This window comes from Prionailurus viverrinus, chromosome E2, assembly GCF_022837055.1.
Source record: "Prionailurus viverrinus isolate Anna chromosome E2, UM_Priviv_1.0, whole genome shotgun sequence".
Lineage (NCBI taxonomy): Eukaryota > Metazoa > Chordata > Mammalia > Carnivora > Felidae > Prionailurus > Prionailurus viverrinus.
In genome coordinates, this window is record NC_062575.1 from 18,108,635 (window position 1) to 18,121,091 (window position 12,457).

The 12,457-nt window shown below is 39.7% G+C and overlaps 1 protein-coding gene across 2 annotated transcripts in view; it reads right to left on the minus strand.

Moving 5' to 3' along the window:
• Nucleotides 1-12,457, minus strand: part of NIP7 (nucleolar pre-rRNA processing protein NIP7) — a 73,634-nt gene that overhangs the window by 22,092 nt on the left and 39,085 nt on the right. The gene's annotated exons all lie outside the window — the stretch shown is intronic.

Here is a 12,457-nt window from a genome sequence, read left to right on the forward strand (position 1 = left end):
TTAAAATATTAATAGAGTATATATTGAAATTCAATTAATTCAAATCTCAGTGGGACTCAGAAATTTTCTAAAACTCCAAGTCGATTTGTCCTGATTTGCCTGTCACAATGGCTGCTCCCGGTCCCATGTCTCCTTCCCTGTGAAAAAGCCCAAGCTTCTGGTGCATGGGGGCTGGGGCCCCCCCTTTTTTTTAACGTTTTATTTATTTTTGAGACAGAGAGACACAGAGCATGAACAGAGTTGGGTCAGAGAGAGGGAGACACAGAATCCGAACCAGGCTCCAGGCTCTGAGCTGTCCGCACAGAGCCCACGTGGGGCTCGAACTCACAAAGCCTGAGATCGTGGCCTGAGCCGAAGTCGGTCGCTTAACCGACTGAGCCACCCAGGCGCCCTGCCATGTCATTCTTTCCAGGAGACATTTTAGTAGGATCAAAAGATAACCATGTCAGACAGAAGAATAAATCTCAAGGAAATGGGTCACTTGGAGCTGGGAGGTTCAGAATAATTTGAGAAACCAGCGTCAACATCTCAGAAATGCACTAGGATGTGTGTTTCTTACTTACTTCACTTAAGTTTTATCAAACAATATTAGTAACAACATTCTAACAAGTCTTTCCATCTACTTGGTCTTAGGCTAAGCAATTTAATATTGCTTTATATGATTTAACCCTCACAACAATTATCTATACTAGAGGCAATTAATATTGCCATTTTACCAGTGAGGAAACTGAGGCTTAAGAAGTCCCACAACTAAGAACTGGACCCTGGAGTCCATAGATTTAGCCATCCTGCTATGCTGCCTTGATTTCTTTATCCTTATTTGTGTTTCCCTATTATTTTTCACACGTTATGTTTGTTTACTCATTGGCCCTTCACTCCTCCAAAGACTAGAAGTTTCTTAAATGTGATGATTAAGTCTGACTCATCTTTTTACACCCTTAACCCCAATACCTGACAAAGACTAGCACATACTACTTAATATGTGTGAGTTAGACAAAGCTTTATAACATAACCATTCACTTTATTTTTTTAATTTTCTTTTACATTTATTTATTTTTGAGAGACAGAGAGAGACAGAGCATAAGTGGGGGAGGGGCAGAGATAGAAGGAGACAGAGAATCTGAAGCAGGCTCCAGGCTCTGAGCTGTCAGCACAGAGCTTGATGTGAGGCTCAAACCCATAAACTGTGAGATCATGACCTGAGCTGAAGTCGGACACCCAACCAACTGAGCCACCCAGGTGCCCCACTTTATTTTATTTTTTTTTCAACGTTTATTTACTTTTGGGACAGAGAGAGACAGAGCATGAACGAGGCAGGGGCAGAGAGAGAGGGAGACACAGAATCGGAAACAGGCTCCAGGCTCTGAGCCATCAGCCCAGAGCCTGACGCGGGGCTCGAACTCACGGACCGCGAGATCGTGACCTGGCTGAAGTCGGACGCTTAACCGACTGCGCCACCCAGGCGCCCCTATTTTTTAAAAATATTTATTTATTTTTTAGAGAGACAGAGACAGACTGCGAGCTGGGGAGGGGCAGAGAGAGAGAGGGAGACACAGAATCCAAAGCAGGCTCTAAGCTGTCAGCACCGAACCCACACAGGACTCAAACTCATGAACCATGAAATCATGATCCGAGCTGAAGTTGGCCACTTAACCAACTGAGCCACCCAGGTCCCTTCATTCACTTTATATACTTATACACAATGACTCTTGCAGATAGTCACAGCTTCTGGGTAACAAGTTGATGATGTGAGTCCTCTCATTTCATATATTGCCATGGTCAAGTGTGAGGGTCTTAGAGTCAGATAGTTACAGGTTTGAATCCTGCCTCAGCCACTTATTAATGGTATAGCTTTGGGCAAATGTTAAAAGAAAAAAGTTTTGGGGCACCTGGGTGGCTCAGTCGGTTGAGTGTCCAACTCTTGATTTCGGTTCAGGTCATGATCCCAGGGTCGTGGGATCAAGCCCCACATTGGGCTCCATGCTGAGTGTGGAGCCTGCTTAAGATTCTCTCTCTCTCTCTCTCTCTCTCTCTCTCTCTCTCCCTTTGCCCCTCTCCCCAACTTGAGTTCTCTATGTCTAAAAAAAAAGTTTATAATTTATAAAGGGTTATTTGTAAAAAGAGCACTGCTCTTGGGTCCTGAAGAAATAACTGGAAAAGTTAATGATTCCAATGCTTAAAAATATATCTGTGTGTACAGGCACGTCAAAAGACGCTCAACATCCCTAATCATCAGGTAAATGGAAATCGAAACGATAATAAGATATCTACCTCACTCCTGTCAGAATGGCTACTATCAAAAAGAAATAGCAAGTGTTGGTGAGGCTATGGAGAAAAGGCAATCCTCATGCACTGTTGGTGGGAATGTAAATTAGTGCAGTCACTATGGAAAACAGTCTGGGGTTCCTCAAAAAATTAAAAACAGAACTACTGTACAATCCAGCAATCACGTTTCTCGTTATTTATCCAAAAAAAAAATGAAAACACTAATTTGCAAAGACATCTGTACCCCTAAGTTCATTGCAGCATTATATGCCATAGCCAAGATTTGGAAGCAACATAAATGCTTATTGGTAGATTAATAGATAACAAGTGCTATGTACCTGCAAAGGAATATTACTCAGCCACAAAAAGAAAGAAATCTTGCCATTTATAACAACACTGGTGGACCCAGAAGGTATTATGCTAAGTGAAATTTCTCAGAGAAAGACAAAATATGTATGATTTCACCTCTATGTGGAATCCAAAGAAGCAATACAAATAAACAAACAAAACAAACCAGAAACAGATTCATAGATACAGAGAAAAAACTGATGGTCGCCCGAGGGCTGTAGGATGTAGGAATGGACGGAATAGGGGAAGGAGGTTAAGAAGTGCAAACTTCCAGCATAGGGAATATAGAAAATAATATTGTAACAACTTCATATGGTGACAGATGGTAACTAGACTTACTGTGGTGACCACTGGTGATGTATATAAATATCGAATCACTATGTTGTATACCTGAAACTAATACGATATTGTATTTCAGTTATTCTGTAATGACAAATATGTACCTGATCAAAGTGATAGACAGGTGGGTTCTCAGAGGAGCTCAGTGTCTCGCTACAGTAGCCAGCAGCCTGCTGACCCTCTCAGCTCCTCCTACTGAGAAAGATGGAGAAGCAAGAACAGGGAATTGCTGTGGTTAAATGTTAACTTGTGTTTATTTCTCTACAACTGCAGGCTGTTTAATTTGGCCAACCCAGTGAAGATTCTTTGGTAAACTTGTGCATAATTTCTAAACACCAGACCTACGACCTTTACACACAGGCTAAACATTTATAGAGTGGAAGAGTTCTCTTTTTTCTCCGTCAGTGAATTGAATAAATACCAACACCCTCCCCTTTCCCCCCGAAAAAGTATTCTGTGATCTACACTAAAGATAAATTGGTAATAATTCATCCTGATCAGCAAAGGGTTGTAAAGCAGATTCTTTGATAAGCCAATTAATTCCAGAAGGCACTGGGGCTTATTTCTTCCCAATACTGATTTATATTCTCAAAGCCATAGAATGTTAGAGCTGGAAAGAAACCTTTTAAGATTATCTCGTCAAGCCTTCTGATTTTAATGGAGGAGAAAACTGTGCACTCCAGAGAGGAAAGTTTAGACTCACGGACAAATGTTAATAAAGAAAGAATCATATAGAAAATATTTTGTCATAATAATTCCTACAGCACTGTGGTTATTGTTTTTTGTTCCTTTTATAATCTGGTGGTCCAAATACAGTATTTGGGCCTGGATTTGGAAATCTGTGGACACTAATCTTCAGCTTTGTGCTGACGTCAGAGATATTTGAGAAGCACTGCTGCCCCCTGCTGGAAATTTAAAACCTCACAGGTTCTCAAGGTTCTATGTAATTTTTTAAGTCAAAAAAATTCTAAAAGTAATATTTCCTTAAGTTGGTAAGCTTAAATTTTTTTCATTTTACTTATTTCATAAAGATAGAGAGAACACATGCATGTGAATGGGGCAGGAACAGAGGGAGGGAGGGAGGGAGGGAGGGAGAGAGAGACAGAGAGAGAGAGAGAGAGAGAATCCCAAGCAGGCTCCATACTCAATGCAGATCTGTGGCAGGGCTGGATCCCACAACCCTGGGACCATGTCCTGAGCAGAAGTCAAGAGTCAGATGCTCAACCAACTGAGTCACTCAGGTGCCTCCTGTTAGTAAGTTTAAATAGTATGGAAGGGTATAAAGAGAAAGCCAATACTTGCCCCCTTCAATAATACTTCCCAGTGATAACTGCCATTAACAATTTTATTGAACATTTTTCCAAATTTTTGACTTATATATTTGTATATGTCTGTGCACATGTATATAATTTTATAGATATGTAGGAAAATGCCATGCAATGCCTTATAGCTTATTTTTCTTTATTTTGGATATTTAAAAGCTTCCTAATTTTTTTTTAGAAACATATCTTGAATATTTTTTAAAAAGTAGTCTCTATGCCCAATGTGGGACTTGAACTCACAACCCAGAGATCAAGAGTTACATGCTCTTCCAACTGAGCCGGCCAGGCACTCCCAGGTGCTCCTGTCTTGAGTAACTTTTTAAAAAAATTGTATTTTAGAGAGAGAAAAAGCATGCCTGTGAACATGGGGGAGGGGCAGAGAAAGAGAGAGAATCATAAACAGACTCCACACTCAGAACAGAGCCCAATGCAGGACTCGATCCCACAACACTGGGATCATGACCTGAGCCAAAATCAAGAGTCAGATGCTCAACCTCCTGTGCCACCGAGGTGCCCCTTGAACATCTTTTCAAAGCAGTATATTGACAACTCATTCTTTTTTATGGGCGGATAATAGTCCATTGCTTGGATGTACCATAAATTATTCATTCAGTCTTCTTTTGATAGACTAAAATGTACATCTCTCTAAGAGCAGGGAATTTATTTACTATTTTGTTGTTGTTACTCACCGCTGTCTCCAGTAATGAGAATAAATACTCAACAAAGTTTGCTTAGTAAGTAAATGGACACTTTCCTAGTTTTAAGAATTTCTGTTTAAAAACACTGTTCTGAATGCCTTTGTGCCCATATTTTTGTGCATTGGATAAAGTCTAGGAGGAAGTACAGGTTCAAAGGCATGTGAATCTTAAGTTTTGACAGATACTGCCAAATTTATCACTTTTGATGAAGAATGGATCCAGATGTTTAATAATTCTATCATTCCCATGACTGACTTGACATCAAAACCAGAAGCTCCCAGAGAATTAATGAAACATAGCTGTTTTCTGCACATCCCTTTTCTGCTCTAATTCAGTAGTGGGGTGGCACAGAATATTTAACATGCCCTGCCCCCCGGCGTGATTCCCATGCACACTCAGAACTGGCAATAGCCACATCATCTACCCATGTCTTGCTACACTGCAGCAGATGGGAATGTGCTCCTATATCCTAATCTTCATGTGGTAACTCATTTGTTATTCACCTGATGCTTATCGAGTGCCTACTGTGTGTAAGACCCTATGCTCTCTCAACCACACGCAAGATTGTACAGGGGGTGTGGTATGGATTTCGCCACTGCCATGGGTGGTGGTGCTGGGGGCAAACGGGTGAGTTTGTCGGTATACGTGTTGGCCGGTGGCTGGGGTTTGGGGAGGGAGCAATGTGTGGGTGAAACTTGGGAATCCTGCAGCACGACAGTGGCAGAAATTTTTTAAAGGCCCAGCCCTGCCCTCAGTGACACGTATGTGTGTCTAACAAACATGGAGCCAGCGCAACTTCTAGCTCTTCTTAGGCAAGTGCTACTGAGGGTCGCCAAAAGCCGAGGAGTGGGGCGGGGCACAGCCTTTCCCCCCTGGGCCCTTGTAAGCCAGATAAAATATCATGCAGATGCAACACATGTGGGAAATGTGCCATGGACAGCCAACAGATGGCAGTCATAAAAAGAGATGACAGATTCCACCGTCATTCACGACCCACCCAAATGTCACGTCCTCTGGGCTCTTTCCCTGGCAGTTCCTGCCCCAAGCAGGTGTTGTTTTCATGTACTCCATGGCAGTTAAAATATAACAACAGAAGGAAAAAAAACCCCACCAGAAAACAAACTGCTACTACTATTCCCCAAGGCTTACTGTATCATAACTTCTGACCACATTACTGTATGACCCCATTTTATTCTCCCGACAGTGTAGCGAACTCAGAGAAGTTAAATAACCAGACAAAGGCTACACAACTTGTTTAGTAGATTGATCTTCACATCCTTTTTGCTTGCACATCTCATCACATAATTTTGAAAAATTGTGTATCCCTAGAAACAGACATTTATGTCTGAAATGCATCTACAGCCACTTAATTTATAACAAAGGAGGCACTACAGAAAGCAGGGGTGTTTTGTTTTATTTTGTTTTTTGAGAGAGAGAGAGAGAGAGACAGAGAGACAGAGGGAGAAAGAGAGAGAATCTTAAGCAGACTCCACATTCAGCAAGGAGCCCAACAAAGGCCTCAATCCCACAGCCCTGGGACCATGACCCGAGCTGAAATCAAGAGTCAGATGCTCAACCGACTGAGCGCCCAGGCGCTCCTGGATTTTTTACTAAATGGTGCTGTAATAGCTAGATACCCATATGGGGAACACATCAAATCCAGGTGGATAAAAGACAAATGTGAAAGACAAAAATCTACGACTTTTTAGAATATATGAAAATATTTTCTCGGCTTCTGAATAGGAAAGGGTTTATTAAACAAGCCACTAACTGCTCAAGATAAAGGAAAAGAATGATAAAGAGAATGATTCAATTACACTAAAGTTACACATTGTGGTTCACAAATATACTACAGAGAGTATACTAGATAAACTACAGAGTAAGAGAAGATAATTGCAACAAATGTAACCATATGCTCATCAGCTTGTTGCAACATTAGGCAAAGGCAACAGTGTTAAATGGTACAACTACTTTGGAAAACAGTTTGGCATCCTTTTTGTACAAATGTTATACAGTTGCTCCTTGAACAACATGGGTGGTTTGAGTGAATTGTACAGGTCCACTTATACATGGATATACACTTAATATTTTTTCTTATACTTTTCTTTATTTTTAGTAAGTTCTACATCCAATGTGGGGCTGGAACTCATAACCCTGAGATCCAGATTCACATGCTCTGCAGACTGAACCAGCCATGTGCCCTTTCTCTTAGAATATTATTATTTTTTTATTTTTTTAACGTTTATTTATTTTCGAGACAGAGAGAGACAGAGCATGAACAGGGGAGGGTCAGAGAGAGGGAGACACAGAGTCTGAAACAGGCTCCAGGCTCTGAGCTGTCAGCACAGAGCCTGACGCAGGGCTCGAACTCACGGACCGCGAAATCATGACCTGAGCCGAAGTCGGCCGCTTAACCGACTGAGCCCCCCAGGCACCCCGACTCTTAGAATATCCGTAATAACATTTACTTTTCTCTAGCTTATTTTATTGTAAGCATATAGTATATAATATACATAACATACAAAATATGTGTTAATCAACTGTTTATCGGTAAGGCTTTTGGTCAACAGTAGTTAAGTTTTGGGGGAGTCAAAAGTTACATGCAGATTTTTTACTGTATGGGGGTCAGTGTCTCTAAATTCTGCATTGTTCAAGGGTCAAGTGTAGTTCACAATTAAAAAGAAAAGAAAAGAAACCACTGACTAACAATGTGTATCTCTTTCCATATTTTAAAGTTGACATCTAAAAGTTTCCATCTTGGGGCACCTGGGTGGCTCATTCAGTTAAGTGTCTGACTTTGGCTCAGGTCATGATCTCATGGTTCGTGAGTTTGAGCCCCACGGAGCCCAGAGCCTGTTTCAGATTCTGTGGCCCCCTCTGTCTCTGCCCCTCCCCCACTTGCACTCTCTCTCTCAAAAATAAACATTAAAAAAATTTTAAGCCTCCATCTTACTTTTTATTACTTGAACAACAATGCTTATAGAAGCCTTATGTTTAATTGTCCCAAATAGAAAACAACCCAAATATCTATGGAAAATGACTAAATTGTTGATTTTCATAAAATACAACACCACTCAGCAATAAAAAGGAATGACATGGATGAATCTCAAAAACGCTGTTATGCAAATGAAGTCAGACATAAAGGGTATCTGCTGTATGATTCTGTTTATATAAAATTCAGAAACAGACGAAACTAAGATGTTTGAAATCCAAACAGTGGTTGGTGGATGAGGAGTGACTTGAAGAGGGCATCAGGGAACATTCTGGGGTGATTCATCACACATTTAACTAGATGCAAAATATGTACTTTCTGGCACATTATGCATCTTAACATTTAAAAATAAAACTGTGATATCACTGCCATAAATACATCCAATGAAATATAAGTACCATACTGATTTGATATTCACCATCATCCATTTAAAAATTTAAAAATATGGACAAGCCCTTCTTGACTAGTCATTCATTTTAAATCATTCTTTTTATCCTTGAAATCCATGTCTCCCACCATATATTACTCTAATGTAACATGTTTTTATGTTTGAAAGTCCCTTATTCATCATCTATTTCTCTGCAACAACATATGACCATGTATTTACATTTTTTCTTTTTTTAGATTTTAAAGTCTTTAAAAATACGCTATCACCACAAGGGTTTAAATATTAATTTTCTTTGGACTTAAGCTAACATTATAAGTTATACACTAATAATATCAATCAAAGCAGCATAAAGTTATGTCCACTGAAAGTTAATCTCTTAATGAAATGAATGAAGGAGTAGTTAATGGGACCTTAAGTAGTCTTTTTTTTTTTTTTTTGAGTTTATTTATTGAGAGAGAGAGAGAGAGAATGCACATGTGCACATACAGGGAGGGGTAGAGAGAGAGAGGGAGGGAGAGAATCTTAAGCAGGTCCCATGCTCTTACCATGAAGCCAGAACCAGGGCTGGAACTAACAAACCATGAGATCATGACCTGAGCTGAAACCAAGAGTCAAACGCTTAACCGACTGAGCCACCCAGGTGCCCCAGGACCTTAATTAGTCTTGAACTATGCCAGTATTGGTATCCAAACTTAGTTTCTTACAACATAATATACACCAGAGTGGGATGTAGATTATATGCCTTACCTTTTGCAAGGTGGGAGACAGATGATTGGGACAGAGAAACTGGCAGGATCTCTGACTTTGGAGTATTCTCAGATCAGTTTTAAGAAAGATAACACATGAAGGTTGATCCCCCTTGAGAAGTCTTCATGCTTAGGGATGTGTATAATTCCAGTTTGAAGATGGCCAGTTTAGAATGTGCTGGAGATGGAATTCTATGTCTGACTACCAGCCTAGATTCTTTCAACTGTGCCATACAATCCTATTTTATTTCTTATCACTTTGACCTAAAACAACCATTTTAGGAATATTTATTTGCCTTTTGGGGGATGGTGGGCAGCTATGGAAGGAATACATTACCATTGCTCAAAATTAAAATATAGTATCATTTTTACATGTCGGTCTTCCATCTAGACCTTGAACTCTCACAGGGAAAAATTAGTGTTTTATCTATATTTGTGGCCCTAGAACCTACTGAGCTTCAACTCACAAAGCAGGGCCTCAATAAATGTTGAGCAAATGCCCATGGAGGACTAGACTATTTTTTTTTCTATGATCTCACAGCATACTACCTAAAAAATCTTACCTAATATAAGACTGGAAATGTCCTGTCCTGGACTGGAAGTTATTAGGCTCTGAAGCTTTTCTTGAGCTTCATACATGAGTCAGGCATCATGCTAAGGCTTCATTAAGGATAACATTTATTGGGGATCTTTTCCCTCTACTCCTGTAGAAAATTAGGAAAAATTAGAAAAGTCTAAGGAAGAAAATATTTGAAATCTCTTGTCATTCTATCTTGGTTAATATAAATAGATCTGGATTTAAAATTGGACTCAGACAACAAAAATCAAATCAAATCAAATCAAAAAATAAAAGTAGGAGGCAGACATAAATTCATTATAACATCTTGGGGAATGGAGCCTCATGGAACCTCAGTTTATCCATCTGTAAAACTGGCATAATAATACCATTTTTTGTAGGATTTTGATGAAGATTAAATGAAATAACAGCATTTATTTACCCTAGCATAATACATGCTAAAGAGTAAATGTTAACAAAAAAAGTGTACATGATTGTAACTGACATAAATTTGTGGTCACATTATATGTTTCAATTATTTTTCTCTTCTTATTATATCTTGAGCATGAAATCATCTTTGGGTACATATTTATTTATTTTCTTGTTTTTTATGGGGGGACATAATTTTTATCACAGAGAAAATTTCTTACTATGAACACACCAGGAGTTACTTAATAACCTTATTTTTAGATCTTTCTAGTTCTAATTTTTTGTACACTATCAGTAATGCTGAGATGAAAATGCTTGCACTCAAATCTTAGTGCACTTTTACAAGTATTTCTACAGAATGAATTTCTAAACAATGGAAGTTTTATGGCTTCTGCTATTTGTTGTTGTTTGTTTGTTTGTTTATGTTTTTTGTTTTGTTTTGGTTTGGTTTCCCTGAATTGCTCTTTGGAAAGTTTTTATAGATTTACAGTTTCACCAGCACTGGCCAAAAGTACCTGTTTCACAGCACCCTCCCTGACACTGGGTATTATTATTTTTTTTAACCTTGCCAACTTAATTGACATGTATCAGGCATTGTTTTACAGGCTTTACCTCATTTCATCTTCACTACAATCCTGTGAAGTGTCCATTTGGCAATCTGTCCTCTTTAGCAGATGGGGAGAAACAAGACTACTAGAGGTTAAGTTCTTACTCAAGCCAGTAAATTATTAGGCCAGGAGAAGCCTGTTGATCATTAACTTGCTGACTGTAGCTTTTCCCCTATACCCCACTGCCTCCTGCTGGTGCCCAGAGGGAGGGCAGGAAGCACTGAAGCTCCTCAAAGCAGAATCCTTAAATAAGAGTTGAATATTTGTGGTGAGTAAAGAAGAGACAACCATATGATGGTGCGACTTTGAAAAATGAGGAGAAAACTAAACAAGCTTTACACTTAATGTTTACACATTTTATGTAAGTTATAGCTTAATTTAAAAAAAGGAAAGGAAAAATGAGAATTTTGGTAGAGAAGAGGAGGAAAGACTTTTCAGGAAAATACTGGATGCGTTAATAAAAATATTTTATGCTTACTGAGCCCAAATAATGAGCCAAGCCCTCTGTGAAGGGCACTGGAAATAGTAATTCACTTAATTTCATACAACCCCATGAGGCACGTCTATTGTTTGTGCCTCACAGATAATATAACAGAGGTAGACAGATGGTTAAGTAATTTGCCCAAGCTTATGTGACTAACAAGCAGAAGAGTCAGAATGTGAGATAGGTAAATTGGCTCCTGGTTAAGGCAGGCAGGCTGGGATGGCAAAGTAGTCCAAATCACCAAAGATCTGTCACACTTAGAGGCCTCTTCCTATTCTGGAATGTCCACAACACAGAAACTTGGAAAGACCAGGATACTATACAGATTCAGGTCTATGTCTAACTAATTCAAGGGTCTAGCATGTGATTTCTCAACCTCAATGATGCTGCCACTTGCCCACCTGAGTTATCCTTCGGTGGTCCCAAACTGGGTCTTTGCTGGCACTAACCCAAAGGGTCAGGTAGAAGAGGCTTTGAAGCTCAACCAGTTGCTGGGCCTCTCAGGGAGGGGGCACACCACTCACTACAACTGGTATTTCTCTATTTGGTATGGGTACTGGTTGGCAGATTCCAAGAGCATCAAAGAGAGCTATTGGTGACTCACATCCTATGTCCCCACTTCCTTCCTACATTGACTCCAGGCCCACTTAGTTCTTTGGAAATACTCCTTACCCATTCATTCCCCTGGCTGTGGAAGATAGGGATAATGATGTTTCCAATGAAGAAATGGGGAATGGACTCTCCAAGGTCTATTGGCAAGCCCATCACAGGAAAAAAAAAAAAAAGTAAGGTTCAGGAATGTGTCCAGCAAGGTGAGGGTTGCAAGTGGATTTGGAACTGGAGTTGGACAAGAAGAGAACCTGGAGAAGGAGAGAAGGACCATGATTTTTTTTAAGTCCTCTCCAGGCCAATCTACAAGGACAAAAAGGGAGAAAAGAACTCAGGGAAAGTATCCTGTGCAGTCATAAAATTACATAGTCAGCTGTTCTGTATCTAGAAAATCACAACACAAACACATAAGAACTGGGAGTTTGTCCTAAGAATGTCTCTGTTTCGGTAAATATAGTTTGCTGGTGGGCATGAAATTACATTTCAATAAATATAATTTGCTGGTGGTATGGTCTTTCAGTGTGTATCAAAAGCCTTCCTCATGTGCCTAGTCAATTTGATCCAACCTCAAGAAATGTGTCAGGCTCTGGGCTAGGTTCCAGGATGTAGAGTGAACAAGAAACTAACTCTAAACAATGTATTTCAGGAAGGATGATATATGAGCTGCTAAGGA